Here is a 16,223-nt window from a genome sequence, read left to right on the forward strand (position 1 = left end):
GCTTACGGAAGTATCAGAATGGTTAAATTTGTCCAGGTCAAGGCTTTCCCAGCTTCAAATGCCATGTTATTGGCACACAGCACATTCTCAGGAAGGAGTAAAAGAGCAGGACAAACATCTTGCTAAGTTCCCCAGCCATAAACTTCCAGTTTCAAGACACTTGAAATTTAAAGGTTTGTTTTGGGGGCCCTGGGCAGCCTGATCTAGTAGGTGACATTGCTGGTCGTGGCAGGTGGATTGGAAACTGATGATCTTTAAGGTCCCTTCTCATCCATGTGATTCTATGACTTTATTATTTTGCTTTGGTTTTGTGTCTTTTAGCTATTTATTTGTCTCTATGTTTTTTTCTGTAGTAACTTTTAAACCAYGCCCTTTTGACATCTGTTCAGTTTATGGCAATGTGTTACATAATTTACCTTCCCATTGAGTGAGAAAGTCTCTTTTTTTTTGATTGTGCTCAACTTGTCTCTTGATCATTGAAATGGCCCCCAATTTCTCTTTCAATGATGAACAGTCATTTTATATATGTACTTTCTCCAAGCTGTGATTAAATGAGCTCCTGTGACATATTTCTTTCCCTTCTGTTTTCAGTGACTCAGAGTTTCTGTGAGTTCATTGTCTTTAATAGAAAAACACCTAATAATTTACATTGGAAAGACGCAGAGGAGTAGCAGACTTGGATGTTATCACATCACTCACATTGGTTCAAATAATGAGCTAYATTCTGTTATTTTCTGTTATATGTATATTCTCATTTATTTGTGGTGGGCTGTGAGAAATAGCACAGTGGACATTGCTTTTGAAATCTCTCTGTCAATAAATATGATCTCATTTATCAAGTTCATAGTGCCATTAGATACATAATTCTGATCAATAATCATTAGTAATTTCTGAGATGTCTTCTGGAATATTTTTGAAGTTCTACAGAAATTTTTAAATACAGTGAATATTTACATGAGACTTACCTGTGGGATTGTTCTTAGGTAGAAAAATATCATTTAAATAGTGGTATGACTGTAAATTTACTTTTGAAAATAATGGTTAGGATGAGCGTGTGCTTCAGTGCCAGAAAATGCACTTTTGGACTTTGAGTTTATTTTATATGGACTAAAATCAGCCTGTGTAGAAGACGCAAGAATTTACTTAACTAAAATGCGCTTCATTCACTGATTTTACTAAGAAAAAAAGTGTTTTGTTGTGAGTGTGGCAATTTTGGTATCAGCTTTTGCTTGTGATGACCACCAAAGCTGGGATAACACAAAACCCAGCCAAYCTGCATCCATCCAGATCAATACATCACAGATAAACTGTGGTTACACTGCCTCCTGCTGAAAAACTGAAGGGAACCATGCTAATTTATTCCTGGATTCATAGATCAGTCTTCTGGCTGAGAAAAACAATAACAATTAAAGGGCTCACGATGTAAAAAAAGTCTTTATTGCCTCATCCTTCTGGCAGCTCTGCCACAGGCAAAGTATATTTTTCCCCAGGAAAGGAACTGCTGGCAAGATTCCACAGTGCCACTGTATTTCTGTTAACTTTCCCTCAAAGGTTTAAAGCCTTGCTGCTTTTTTTTGTTAGCTCTTTCTTTTGTACAGTATTTTTTCAGTCTTTCAATATTCTGTAATTTATGTAATCAATCTTAATTAACAAGCACAGCTTGAATGTCAAATTATGACTATCTGTCCTAAAATATTTATGAGATACCTTGCTGCAGAAGGGGAAAGCCATTTGTGAAATGCTGTTGGCTGCAGAGATTCTGGATTCAGCTTTTCAGGCAGGTGCTAGAATCACAGAAGAGCCCTGTGCCACTACAAGAAACAAAAACAACTTGGACAAAAATCTTGTATGCACAGGTAGTGCCTAAGAACAGATGAGAAGTGATGTTAAATTAATATATAGCTTGCTGTGAGTTAATAATTTAGTTTTACTATAAAAAAATCCCAGACAGTCTATAAAATTCTACACTGTGAAGGAAAAAAGACAAATTTAGTTACCAGCTAAATATTTGTTCAATTCCTGTCAAACAAATCAATTCAGTCTGTTTTAATTTAACTTTACTGCTGAGGTAGTAAAGTTAAATCATGAACTGTTTTTGGCTCATTGCAGTGTTGTTTGAAAATTGGGTTTTGAAGTCTGCAGGTAGAGGGAAAGCATTCCACACATTTCATTATACATTACTTGCATTCTGAAATTCAAGGTATTTCATATTTATTGCAATAAATGTCYCAGTGAAACAGTTATTGAAACTATAATTGTCAATATAGATCAGAATTATTTACATTAACAGATGTTTATGCATATACTGTTTATTCTCATAGAGAAACAGTATAACAGTTCTAATGCTTTTATGATATTGATTTCCAAGGTGGTGAAGTGGTTATATGTAGACACAGACGAGTGTACAGATGGTAAATGAGCCATCAGTCCATGCTCCATTTGTTCATATGTGAAACCACCAGGATTTCCTTCTGAGRCTGCCTGCTTCCCTGTGTCTTTGAACAGAGCCTATGGTGAGTGTCTGGGATGTGGGCACATCCCTCTAGGTATCAGTAACGTGAGACTCCTGGTACCTGTGCAGTATATGCCATTTGTGCCTCTTCCCCTTGAAGATTTTACCTCTGAAAGTTGAAGATATCCAACTTCTGTGATTGTTTTCCCAATAAATTCAGCTCTTTCTTTTGCACCCTAGAGGATACTACAATTTCTTCTACAGGATGTTTTTCATTCTCCCTGTCAAAACTATTGGTTTTTTCCACTCTTTAGTTTTCCAATTTCTTTTCTTTTTGTTATTGTTTTTATTGTTTAGAGATCTGTATATTATATATGGTCAACAAATGATTTCATCTCAAGGCTGTATCACCAGTTACGGGTTTCATATTAGCAGATAATGTTTTGCCTAGCKTTTTCTGGATACTATTGTTGAAGGATTTTAAATCTAACAACTATCTCTTGCTGAGGCATGGATTTATAATGAAAGATAGGAATGACAGGCTTGTTCCTTAGGGAAAAATACCCAAAATTTTGCTTTACATTAAATCCAGAGTGTCTTAATTTTATTATTTTAATTTTTTCTCTTTGTATAGAGAGTCTTCCTTTGCTGTCTTTCACAACAGTTTCAAACACTGGTTGCTCTTGCAGCATAAATTTACTAATTTGATTAATTTGCCTTGCATATCTGTGTCCAGGCTAGTAGTCCTCATAAACTGTTGAGTGYATCTTCTGAATCCTTCAGAAAGGCTGCAATAGTGCTCTTACCTTAGTGCTGCCTGAGCATTTCTGATTTTCTTGTAATAAACTAAAATARGTGTTTAACATGAGCCTTCTGAAGCTTTGTTGGGTGAGCTCCCAAACACATCACATCCCTCTCCTCCAAATATTTTCAGCTTCCTGCTGCAGAGCACTGTGATTTTTGCCTTTGTCTTCCCTTTCTTTTTTTTTTCCCCCCCCTTTTTCCCTGATAGATCTAGCATGACTTTGCAGTTGGCCATTGTAGTACCTCATGCAGTTTTTGGACTTCCTTGGAACTTCAAAGGCACAGGCAAGCATGTGGGAAACCTGATCATAGTGGTGTTTATCATTCTTGAAAAGGGATTAATTATACTCATAATGCCTGGTCACAATGCCCTCTCAGGGTGTAATCTATAGGTTTTTAATAACTGGATAGCAACATCTCTTTCTCTGTGTGACTTGTAAAAATTAACATCTCTAGGGATTGTAACAAAGGGGCATACCTTAAATATATCGACTACTGTAAGAACTGGCATTTTAAAGACACTTCTATTTAACATATAATGAAATGTTTGCAGAAATCATAAGCATTGGTATCCCTTTGCTGTCTGGTTTTCTTTTTTTATTTGTCCAGCCAGCTGTCTCCACAATGACCTGCATTATGGGTGCTGAGATTACCYGAGCTGATGTGCCATCCTTGATTCCCTGCACACAAACCAGAGAAGAGGATGACGGGTTTARGACATCCCTACCAAGTCAGTGCAGTGCCCACCCTCCCCAAAGGGCCACCCATCAGTTTCTCATGAGCTGACATTAAAATATCCTTGCAGAATTTAGTTGCTGGGTTTACATAATAATTGCTAACATAATTGCTAATATCTTTCTGYACATTCATCACACTTTTCAGTCCAGGAATGGGACTAATGAGGAGACAATAGCTCACTGAAAATTTGACCAGTTTTAGTGGGTACAAGTATTAGCTGACTCCAGATATTTATTCTCTAGCACTACTGGAAATGGGCTTGAAAACACTCAGTGGGAAAGAATTGTTTTTCCATAATGCAGGTAGTATCTGTAGGTATGGTGCCACCTGGATATTACTGTGTGAAGTTTACAGAATATGAGCTACTGCTGATTAATAGAAATTCAATCTCCTGCTTTCAAGCAAATGAGGAATTACATAATGCTTTCTTTTAATGAGCTCTGTTTACTTGGAAGCTGAAMAAGACTCAGGAAGAGCTATTTCACATTCTGAGATTAAGTACATAAATGTAAAACCTAATAGGTATTTTAGATAWTRGAAGTCATCAGAATTTAAAYAGAGCTGCTCAAGTCCATTTCCAGMTGATTAATTGTTATTGGCATCTTSGGGTGGCAGTCCTGTGTTCATAATATTRCTTTTYTATGTGATAAAAAAGCCTCATYCTTCTGTATTTCTGAGTTARTAAAAGTGCTAACCAAGTRGATGAGCAAGGAAAAGTTGACTCTCTTTCCTGTAACTGCCTCCTTTGTAGAATGAGCAGATAGAAGGAGTGGTAGCATTAGGATCTTTGCTTGAAAGAATCTAACAATTGTCCCCAACATTCTGGTGCAGGTGACCCCAACAGGTTGGGTGTCCCTTGATGCCTTCCCCATGTCACCCTGCCCTGCAAATGGCAGGTTTTGCTCAGAGCTCTCCTCACTGACACTGTGGTCCATTCACTGCCAAAGTGCATGCCAGCAGGGTCGGGGTTAACTGTGTGCTCATCTCCTCTCTGAGGCGAAACAGTAATCCATCACTGAAATCGGAGACAACAGGGAATAAAAAATTTACAAGTTTAATCTCCTGTAAGAAAAAGCATTCACAGATACTGTATCAAAGTGTGGACTCTTACCTATAGCCAGTTCTGTCCTGCCTTTTCACTGTTAAACTTTTATTGTGCAAGAGGATTTTTTATTTGTAAGAAACAAAAACATGTCAGGATATCTTCCTTTTCCATCTCTCTCAGTGTCAGTGACAGTCTTAAACACTGAGCTTTTGACAAATGGAGTCTGTGAATGTTAATGGGAAGTGAATATTAAAAAACCAAACAAACATTTTTTTCATTTCAATTTTTAGTGTCTTTATATAACTCTTCTCTTTATTTAGAAATAGATCCGTTATATTAGCCAGGAACTAGATGAAACAATCTGCAGTTTGTTTCAAATAAATATCACATATTAATCTTTCAGCAGTCTTCTTTCTGGTCCTGCACCAGTTGGGTTGAAAGATGTTAAAATATTTATTTTTACATAAATAAAATATTTTCTATAAATAAAATAAGATATTTATTTTTACATAATTCTGTTTGTGTTTCTCTTGTAATTTTGAATTTTCTACATAATAATCCCCCCATTTTTGAAATAATATTGCAAGTCCATATGCTATGCATATGGTCTCTGGCAAACAACTGAGGTTTTATATTATTACCAGTTCTTGAGAACAGAGAAGGAAAAGTAAATGAAAACTAAAATGTAATATGGTAAGTTTGAAGTTGTTTTCTGGCTCAGTTCCTCCACAATCCTTCTGAATATTTTGCAGAYCAAGAAAACAATTACAGTATATGGGTATTATTATTTTTCCCATGGTGATATGCTACCTTTGCCTATTATTAAAAAAAGTGTAAAATTAAAAAATYTGTTAATATCTTAAAATAAATGGTACATCTGTAACAGATGCAAAACATGGGCTGCTCTCATGTTTTCTGTGCCTGAAGAAAAGGCAGTAAAGTTCACAGCTTCCTCTGGAGCCTCACAGACCWGTTGCTCTGTCTGCCACAGAATGGAGATGTTGCTGTCATTATGGCTGTAATAATATTGTAAAAGGAAACTTAATGTGAGCTGGGAMCAAAACAGAGTTTTAGCTCAGAGAGATATTTTGGCAGGAATGTTAATAATAAAAGTAAAGCAACTAAGTCTTCAGACACATTCTCTGTGTTTTACTCCTGCCACCAGTGGTTTACCTCTCCTTCCCTTTCCCTCCCAGTAAATCTCCAGAACTCTTCTTTCTTCTTGCCACAATTTAAGGTCACTTTCACTGAATTTGTGTTCATTAGCAGAGAAAAAGTTGTGGAGATGAATTATGGGCAAAGATTTATGAAGCAAAGCCAAAAGCAGCTTGGAGCTAGCTTTTAATAAACAACTTTTAGGCAAAGCTAATTAGCTTATTCTTCCYCAGTATCTCTCTGTGCCAATGGAAAGTTTTATATAGACTCTTATGGTTTCTATGTTATTTAGGAGTCTCTCTGCATGAGATGAAAAGTCAAGGGTGCTTCACAAAGCCTCTGTCTCTTGAGCCTTTCTAGAAGAGAAGATTTCTAAATCTTTAGTGTTGCACTATGTCAGTGGGCCAAACACAACAGAATTCAGAGGGTTTCTCCACAGTGATGCAGACCACATGATGAGAAAATGTACTGCAGAAGAGATGTAGCTTAACTTCTTTGTGATTTTGTGCACAAGGATGCAGTTTAGGGGAGTGACTTCTCCATTAATAAACACTTCTTTTGTTCCTGCTCCCACTAACATTTACACATATAATAAACAAGATTAAATCTTGAAATGTTTTCTCCTTGACTGGCTGCTGAGAAGTTCAGTTCTCACTTGTTGCTCAGTGGTATAACTTGCTGCTTCTTAGGATACTTCAAACAGGAAGCAATCATTTAAAAGYGCTGAGGAAATTTATGAGGAGTTAAATATATAGGGTTATTTTTTCACATTCCTCAAAATTCTGCATGTGATCTGACTCGTAGCATCTGTCACAGACTGCGGTGTTTGAATAGTGCAATCAATGAARCCCCAAAATAAATAGTTGAAATAATCAATGCCAGAAAAAACAAAGAACTTAATGCTTGGTGACATCTGTAGGACTTATTTGCTGACCACAGTTCCTGGACTGACTTAATTTTAGGAAGGAAGAAAGCAGTTTTTATGACATTTTCAATGTGTTGATTAAATAATAAATCCAAAATGCAGCCTGCCAGATTTCTAGACTTGACAATGTTTTAATAATAATATTGTAACATGCGTAAGACAACAGCAGTGTGCTGAATGTGCCCATCAGCTTACCAGTATGGGAGGGTGGTGCCTGTTTTGGTTAACAAATTTTTAGATTTTTGTGAAGAACACAGTTGGCATATAAAACACCTGAGGTTTCAACAGCTTGTGTAAATAGTCAGGAATCCTGTTCTTTACTGTCTCAGATGCTCTGGGACAAAATACATTCAGTTTTTCACTGGAATAACAAATGGTGTATGTCCACAGCAGTGGCAATCCACATCAGTTTCCTACATTTCTGTCAGCCTTCAGATGTCACTCATTATTTTCTGTTCCTTCCCAGTTTGTCAGTTCTCCTTCCTTCCCTGGTTATTTTCTGGGAAGGCAGGACTAGGTCAGCCTGAAATTAAACTGAAATTAAATAATTTGGGAAGTTACATAGTCACTGTGGCTTACTTCTTATTCTGAGAATAAGAATATTCCTATAGACTCAGTAATCCCTGGAGGAAGTAACTTCCCGTTGGCTTTGTGCAATGGCTCATCCAGCTGAGAGCCCCTTCACAGATGGGCAGGGAATCCGGGTGGATGCCACGTTTAAACACCAGAAATGGGTCCATGTGGCAAAGAAGGCCAATGGTTCCCTGGGCTGTGTTAGGAGAGCTGTCACCAGGGYGAGGGAGGTGACACATCCCCTCTGCTTGGCACTCTGAGGACAAACCTGGAGTTCCTGTGTCCACTTCTGGGCTTCACAGCATGACACCTATGAGAACCACATGGTAAACAGAAAAAGATGAAACCCAAACCAAATAAAAGAAAAGAAAATAATACAGTGTAAGTTTAATAAATCCAGTGGGTGTAGCTACCTAGGGGAACTGCCAGTACACTCTAAGGAAGAAAAACATTGAAACAAAGACCTTCAGAAGAAGAAAATTAAAAAATCAGTGACAAGGCAAAATTACTTTTTTTCTCAGGTGATTGCAGTTCTCTTTAAGCTAAAAAATGCCTCTTGGCTCTTTGGTTATTTGTGATACATAAAGTACAATAGTCAGATTAACCCTGCAACTTCTGATTTTATCTTATCCTATTAGATTTTTGAGCATTAGAAATCAACAATGTTCAATTTCTTGCCTTCTTAGAATGTGTATCTCTTAAAATTAAAAAAAAAWAAAAGCAAGAGTTTATAGTTAAAATGACTTTGATATTTGAAAATGCATTTAATTGAGTCCTAATCATGCTGTGTTGCTATCAAGACTTAGCAACTCTGGAGCCTATGAATATATAAGGCAGTTGTGACATTTCATATTCATTTGAGGCTATTGAATCAAGAATATGAGAGATAGTATATAATTTTTTTATATGATTATCGAAGTCAGAACAGCATGATCATTTCTCTTCAGTTCCTGTGTGCTAGAAGCTGGCAAAGTGAATGTTTTCTCTTGCAGCCAGAAAGCGTTTGGGCAGGGTATGAATGCAGTGCTCTCCAGACCTAATATTAATATTCTGCATTCTTACACCTCCAAGGGATAATGTAATTTCAGTTGTTTGCCTGAATCAAAATCAGATGAATGAAAGCAACTGCAAAGCTTTTAAATTAAAGTGGTCTATTAAAGAGTACATTTTACTTGCTGTTGCTATGAGAGTACCGGTGAAATTCCATGGCATACTGCAAATTAACTTTGTTATCTCTTTCCAAGCCCTGCTATAATAAAGCCTGACATGGTATTTAGAAAAGAGGGGGAAAAAAAGCTTGTAGAGGGCAAATTATAGGTAATGATGTAATATAAACATTTGTAAAATGAGAAATAATTGTTTCTTACACAGTTTCTGCCCACAAWCTTCTCTTGTGCTTGTATTTTCTTTACAGTTCACCCTTCTGCTTCTAATGAGGCTGTGTTTTTGCTGTACAAAAATTGGTTTGATATTTATTTGATCTTTGCTAATGCATTTAATAACTTAAATGAACTGTTGTCTCAAATGCTTTCCCCTTCTTGATACTTCCTAGAAATGTGCTTGTGACTCTAATAGGAAATACCTCCTTGATCCATGTCAGAAAATCTATTTTTGGAGGATAGCTATGATGGCAACTCTCTCTCAAACAGATCCTCACTCTTTTTAGTCAAGTTTGATGGAAAAATAAACAAAATAAAAGTTTTAAAATTAGGAAAATCTTCCTAGAAGTATCAGATAAGTGATGCATTCAATAAAGATTTTATTTGTGTAAAGCATTGTATGGACTGGATTCATAAATTTTATTAATGCTGCCATTTGTATAAATAAAATATCTCTACAGACATTAAAAGGCTGTTGTCAACTGCTCTACAAAAAAGCTTGAGATTTATTCYCCTGGGAGAAAAGAAAGTTGTCATAGCATGCTAAAGATGGTAGGCAATCAGTTAAAGACAGTAACCCTAACTTATAGGAGACTCGGGGTCCTTTTTTTTCTAACTTGTTTACTGAGGAGATTTCCAGCTTTCTACAGGGACAGAAATGGTGTTTTAGAGCAAACTGCTCATGCTCAGATGAAGAAGTAGATGTTAAAATGAGACTTGGAGCAGCAAATGTTTTCATGCACTATATCACTGCCTTTTAAAGAAACTGCATCCTGTTGATGTACAAACGGTTTTAGAGGCAGTAAATGGCCAACATTTAACACTGAGCTAAATCAGAAGTTTATTACATTTCCTTAAAGTCTATAAAAGTTTAAATTWATGGAGAAAAGATTGATTAATTTTTATGTGTATATTATTTAGAGAGCATGACCTTTCAAGCAGAGAATACTTTTATGTAAAAGCAATGATCTCGGAAATGGGGGTTTCCCATTATTATAACAGTGACCCAGGAAATGTTAGAAAAGGTCATTGATTTCTTTCTTCTAAGCATGAAAATTTCAGCCACAGCTGGAAGAAAAAAAAAAAATTTACAGTGTTGTTACTTAGTGGTGCCTAGTGGCTCCTGCATGTATAGTATAGAAAAAAGGTCAAGGACTTRAAGATGGGATAAATTTAGACAAAGAACTTACAAACATTTCTGGGATGACTCATCCTTCTGTTTTTGTCAAAAAAATTTAGTGATTTCTCCCCTAAATGATCCAGCATCGATTGCTAGGTTCTTGATAATCACATTCTTGCACTAGTAATTTCAGACACAATGCTGAGGAAGACCCCGTCTTTGAGCACTTAGAGATTGCCTCATGAGATGTGATGCTCATGAAGGTCCAACATGGTGCTTTCAAAAGAGCTTTTCAGCAGCCACATTTGACCCGGCTTTCACATTGTCCAATGACACTCATCATTTTTATTGTAACTCTTACTAAAAGCAAAGGAAGGAACACACAAGTGAAAAGCCACTGACTGAGAAGTAAGGATTGACTAAGGGTTAGTGGGACACATCCTCACTACTGGCTCAGGGACAATAACCACCACAACCATTTACCATTTGGTTAATTTGCTGAAGTGCTCCCTGTCTGCTTGTTACTGCTGAGTGGAGCAAAGATAACTAAAATTTAAGCAGTATATTTCTATAATAACTCTGTGACTGGCTTTTTCCTATGGAAGCCCTTTGGGCTTGTTATTGCTGTGAACGCTCCTGACTGATGTCCTTGTGAGTCTACCCCTTAAAAAACTCACCTAATAAGCCACAAATTTATCATGGGATGGATGGTGTGTCAGATTTTTGACAGAGCCACTTGTTCAAACCTTGTCTTTTATACATCTTTGAGTATCTGTAGGAAGTGGCAAGTAGTGTAATTTCTGAATGTAAGGGCAATTTTGATTTTTGACTCTGAGACTGAGTTTAAAGTTTAAAGCCAAATAGATTGTTATCTCCATGTCTCAGTAGAAGAGCCCTACTTCAGTACTGAAATGTGTACGTGAGCTTTGTAAGGAGGCAAACAGCAGAAAATTGGGGTGGGGGGACAGCTCTTCTGAAAGAAATCAATTTTTTATTAACACCTATATTACAAAATACAGATGTGCAAGGGCTTGAATGGCCAGTCAAAGTTTCCACAGCACCTTGCAATATGATATGCTAACTCAATCTCCTTAATCTGCTCTCTGTCTCTAGTACCTTTCATTTCCTCTTTTCTTAAATACTGTATTTTTTTTCCTCATATTTCATGCAAGACTACATTGTTGAAAGTAGAAGATGACGTCCGCTCCGGGCCTTTCCTCAAGTGTATCACTGCCTCTGCTCTTAGCAGTCACACACTTTTTGTCTCAATTGAAGGCAAGATTTTGTTATCTCCTACCCCTTAAAAGCAGCATACAGAAAGTGGGCAAAGTGAGACATGCACAACAACTGCAGAAATTTCTGAAAATGAAAATATATTATCCATGAAAAGGAGTATCCCATTAAAAAAGCTTTTAAGCATTTCTTGAGTACCTCTCCAAAATGATGACAGCAGTGATTTATTGCTGCAGGATTCAGTATGGAATTCACTTCAGAGTGCTTCTGGGTCACCCTGTGCCTGTGCTGTGCCTGGACACGCTCCTTTGCCCACACAATGTTGCAATCTTCTCATCTTCATTTTTAATTTCAGAATCTATGCAATTTGGTTCTTGATGGAAGATTTCCTGGACTAAAAGAGAGAAAACAGGCTTGAGAGATTAGCTGGCCCCACCTCCCAGCACCTGCTGTCCTGTGCTTGATAGGAAGGAGTAAACACCGCAGGGTGCAAAAGGAGGAGTTGATTGCACAGGAAGGCAACCATTTCTTAAAGTCATAAATTTTTCCTACATTAGGAATTTTCTCTCCCTGACATATCCACAGTTCAGGCCCTTAGGACTTCTCCCATTTCCAAAGGRAAAAATGCCATTTTGTAGGAAATTCACAGTAAATGCAGAAGTTCTGCATTTACTTCTCTTAAAAGAAGTAAAATGGCAATGACTCACCTCTAGGTGCAATTTCYRTGAATCCCTACTCAAGAATTTTTGYTCTGATKAGTCATAATTAGTCCCAGATCATTCATTTTTTTAGCTAGATTTTATCTCACAAGCTCTGAATTTCAGAATATTTGCAAGCAACAAAAAGTTGTTCCTACTCTGTTATGGTGGTTGTTCATGAACTCACCTCAGGTGGGGATTCAGCTGAGCTTCTCTCTCTTGGAAGCTTCTCTCTCGTCTCTCCCCCCTTTCCAAGAGGGAATGACCCATTCCAGAGGGAGCCCAGCTTGTAGCCCATGTCCCAAAGCACATGAGTGTATCACGTTGGGTTTCAGACCAATGCATGGGCTGAAGAAACATCTAGGGGGATACCATTTTCCCCTGCAGGAAATGCAGAGCCGCTTATATAAAGGAGATGTTTGGCTTAGGACACCTGGTTAAATTTAGTCCAAAGAGATTTCCAGAGAGGAAAGAAATTTTGAATGTTTTGTAGTCATTAGTACAACCAAAATATGGAATGGGGAAAGTGAAGTCCTTTCAAAATAAAGACCAACTATTTAATTTTTAAAGTTAAACTGAAGTGCAATTAAAATTTTTATCAYCTGTATTATTTTATGTATATAAAAATAGATGAAATATCTATATAACAACTAATATATAAAATACCTATGTAACATCAGTATAGATATGATTCATATTTTACAAGATTTTTAAGACGTGTTTTCTTAAATCCATATGTGCTCTCCAGCAGTATGTAATTTCATCAAAACTCATGATTTCTTCAGCCAGCTGTGAACCAGTAACATGAGGTGAAGCTAAAGGTTAAAAGTCAGTTTCTAGCTGTATCAGGTATTTGACTGTCACTGGTCATTCAWTCAGCATCTGAATGTGTTCTACGAATCATGAAAAAGATTGAAAAAATCATGAAAAAACATGAAAAATCATGAAAAATCTAAGACATGTTGAAACTATGGGCAAGAGACTGAAATAGCTTTTTTTCTTTTACAAATACTAAATAGAAAAATAATAGATTGAACAAGTGGAGAAGGTAAAGGAATCTAAGGTAGGGATAATATGGGATATAAAAAAAAATGTCAAAAGTGACTACAAAAAAAAGAAGGAAATTAACTAAGGTTTGTTTGGCATGGTCCAAGCAGTTAGGCTGCAAGCAAGCATTTGAGACACTTGAAAAGTATTAGGGACTCCCTGGTGAGATAATCATGATGTGGCTGCTTTGAACATGTGTATTCCCAGGAACTGATGGCTCACTAGGAGGATATCAGAGGGACAGATCTGTTAATAAGGATGTCTGGATGGTCCATGAGGACATTTGTTGCACTATCTGGCAGAGTTGTATAAGCATCTGCGAGTCTTTAAATACCARAATTGCTTTCTCCAGAATTTGAACTCTGTCATTTCCTACAGCAACTGAGTTGCAAAGTGCTGCTGCTAGGCAGCACCTTTCCAAATAACTTTAAATTGGAGATGTAGAGGTAGCCAATCAAGAGTGAGTAATCAGTGACATCTCTAATCTAGTCTTAGAGGCATGAAGTGATGGAGCCTTCACTAGTATGGATCTCTGAAAAACATTTTCTTCAAAATAGTTTGYTTTTATCGTAGAGTAGCATGACTTGTGATTGGAGAAGAAACTGTAGCTGTCACATGACATGATCTCTTCTGATGTTTCAAAAATCAGTATCAGTACTGTGCCATATTATACCCCTAAAATTTTATTCTCTACACTAAATTWCTTATGCTGATACAAACACTCATCATATGTTTCCGTATTTTCACTACTTCTTTTACTATCATGGTTTTGCTGTATTTTCCTAAATAATCTTGTAGGTGGATTCCAGCTGCAAAATTGCAGGTGAGACTTCCAAGTGCCCTGGAAGAATTATTTCATTTGTCTTGTTTCAACATCTCTCTTAACTTCCTCGAATAAATTTTGCCTTTTTCTCAATGACTCAATGACATTTCTCACTTCTGTACAGTTTACAGGTCACCTCAATTATCAGATTTTTTTTCTGTTTTACTACATACTCTCCATTAACCCACTCTGTATCTCCACAGTTTTTTCCTCCTGCCCAATTTGTAAATGAAATCTACCACCATAAAAAATTCTTCCATGTATTTTTTTCCTATTTGAATTTTAATTGCATTTCACAGGAAGCTTATTGTACTCTTCAGTTCCATGTAATCTACAGATATTGGATAGATAGATAGATAGATGATAGATAGATAGATAGATATAGATAGACAGATAGATAGATGATATATGTACATATTTATGTGTGTGTGTACTCAACTCCAATGTCTTAATTTAAATGAAAGTCATGAACAAAACTATATCCAGAATGGACTCTGCACAGTCCTATCAGCACCCTTGCATTTGAAAGAGAGCCATTGATTAACATTTGTTTTGGTACAATTATTCATCTGCTTGGTCACTCACCTTTCATCTRTCTGATATTTCACTGAACTACTTGTGAAAATGTCATTTTCCCCTACATTAAAATTCATGTGACAGTTACATTTTCTTCTCTAATCACAAGTTATGCTACTCCATGATAGAAGCAAACTATTTTGAAGAAAATGTTTTTCARATATCCATACTAATTGCCACTGTTTTGTTTTCTTCCATATGCTCATTTTTCTTCATTTAAAATACAGCCTCTGTTACCTCTATTTCCTTTATGAATTCACACATATGTATTGGCACTAAGACTRATTTGAATAATTTTTAAACTACCCAGAATAAAACTAATTAAGACTGAACAACTTAGTAAAATATATATTTATTTCAAATCCTCCCTGACATGCTGTTTCCCGATTGTACTATGAGATTTTATGCCTTTGATGCTGGTGCTAAATTGCACTGCTCCACTGAATTGTAAATGACCCATTAAAGAAAATGGAAAAATGTCCTTAACACTTTGGTCCACCATCATCTGTAGTTAGTTTTCCATCCCTGATGTACTAATATCCCTAATGGATTAACACATTCTTCTTCTCATGTTCTTTATTTTCTCTTTCAGGTCATATTTTAATATTTCTGACTTACTGTCTATAAAATCTACTTTTTTTGTACAAGTCTCAGAACCTAACCCAATTTCCACTTTTGTATCTTCCCCTTTCTGTAGCTGAAGTTGCAGCTCAGCCATGGTCTCTCCATGCTTTTTTTCTGCACTGGGACAGCTTGTACCTGCTGTGTAATTTATTTCCTTGATGAAATGTCATCCCTTCTCTGAGATTTTTCTTCTAAGACTTCTCCCTTGACATCTTACATAACAAATTTCTGAATTYGCTCTTTTTAAAAATGGCTATGTTTTTGTGTTTTTCCTCATTCACTTTTTCTTAGCCAGTCACCTTTTCTCTTTGGAGACCCTTGYTGAAGTTGCATTCTGCCCTGACTTTTTCCTCTGCTGTTGATTCAAACCCACAGGAACAGCCCTCCTAGCTGCTTTCTACCTTTTTGTATCAAAGTATTATGAGTGCATCCCAAAAATTAAACAAACATTTTGGCCTGTCATTTTCCTTTTTTAATGCCAAATCCTGTGCTTTAGATTATTCCTTGAGGTATTCAGGAAAAAAACCCCAACCAAACAAAAAACCCCTCCAAATGGTGCTTATGGGAAACTGCTCTGTTTATGGCTCCATCTGAACAGCGTTCTTTCTCCRTTTTTCACCCTTTAGCAGATTTAACTTAGCTTTTATCCCTTGTATAAATTGTTTGCATCTTTAATATGTAAGRGAATGCTACCTCTCTTATTCATTCCCTAGACGGCCCTTCTTGGACAATCTATTAATATTCCAAAAACTGCCACATATGCCATCATCTGTTATACCAATTAAATCAGAGTTTTCCTCTGCTTGTTTATTCCCCATACTCCTTGCAATGCKACACAGACAGCGAAGATGTTTGGCAAATAAATTAGTGTTCTTGAGTAACATATTGCCCCAATACAATCCACCAGATGCCATTATTACACAAGACACAGTCATTCATAGCATGGGGGAATTGCAGCCTTTCGGGCTGTGTAACTTCATAAGGGGAGGAAATGCTGCTGCTCTTATTATATTCAGGATTTGCTGTTGCTA

This window comes from Malurus melanocephalus, unplaced genomic scaffold, assembly GCF_030028575.1.
Source record: "Malurus melanocephalus ecotype Western Australia unplaced genomic scaffold, MMel_1.1 scaffold_43, whole genome shotgun sequence".
Lineage (NCBI taxonomy): Eukaryota > Metazoa > Chordata > Aves > Passeriformes > Maluridae > Malurus > Malurus melanocephalus.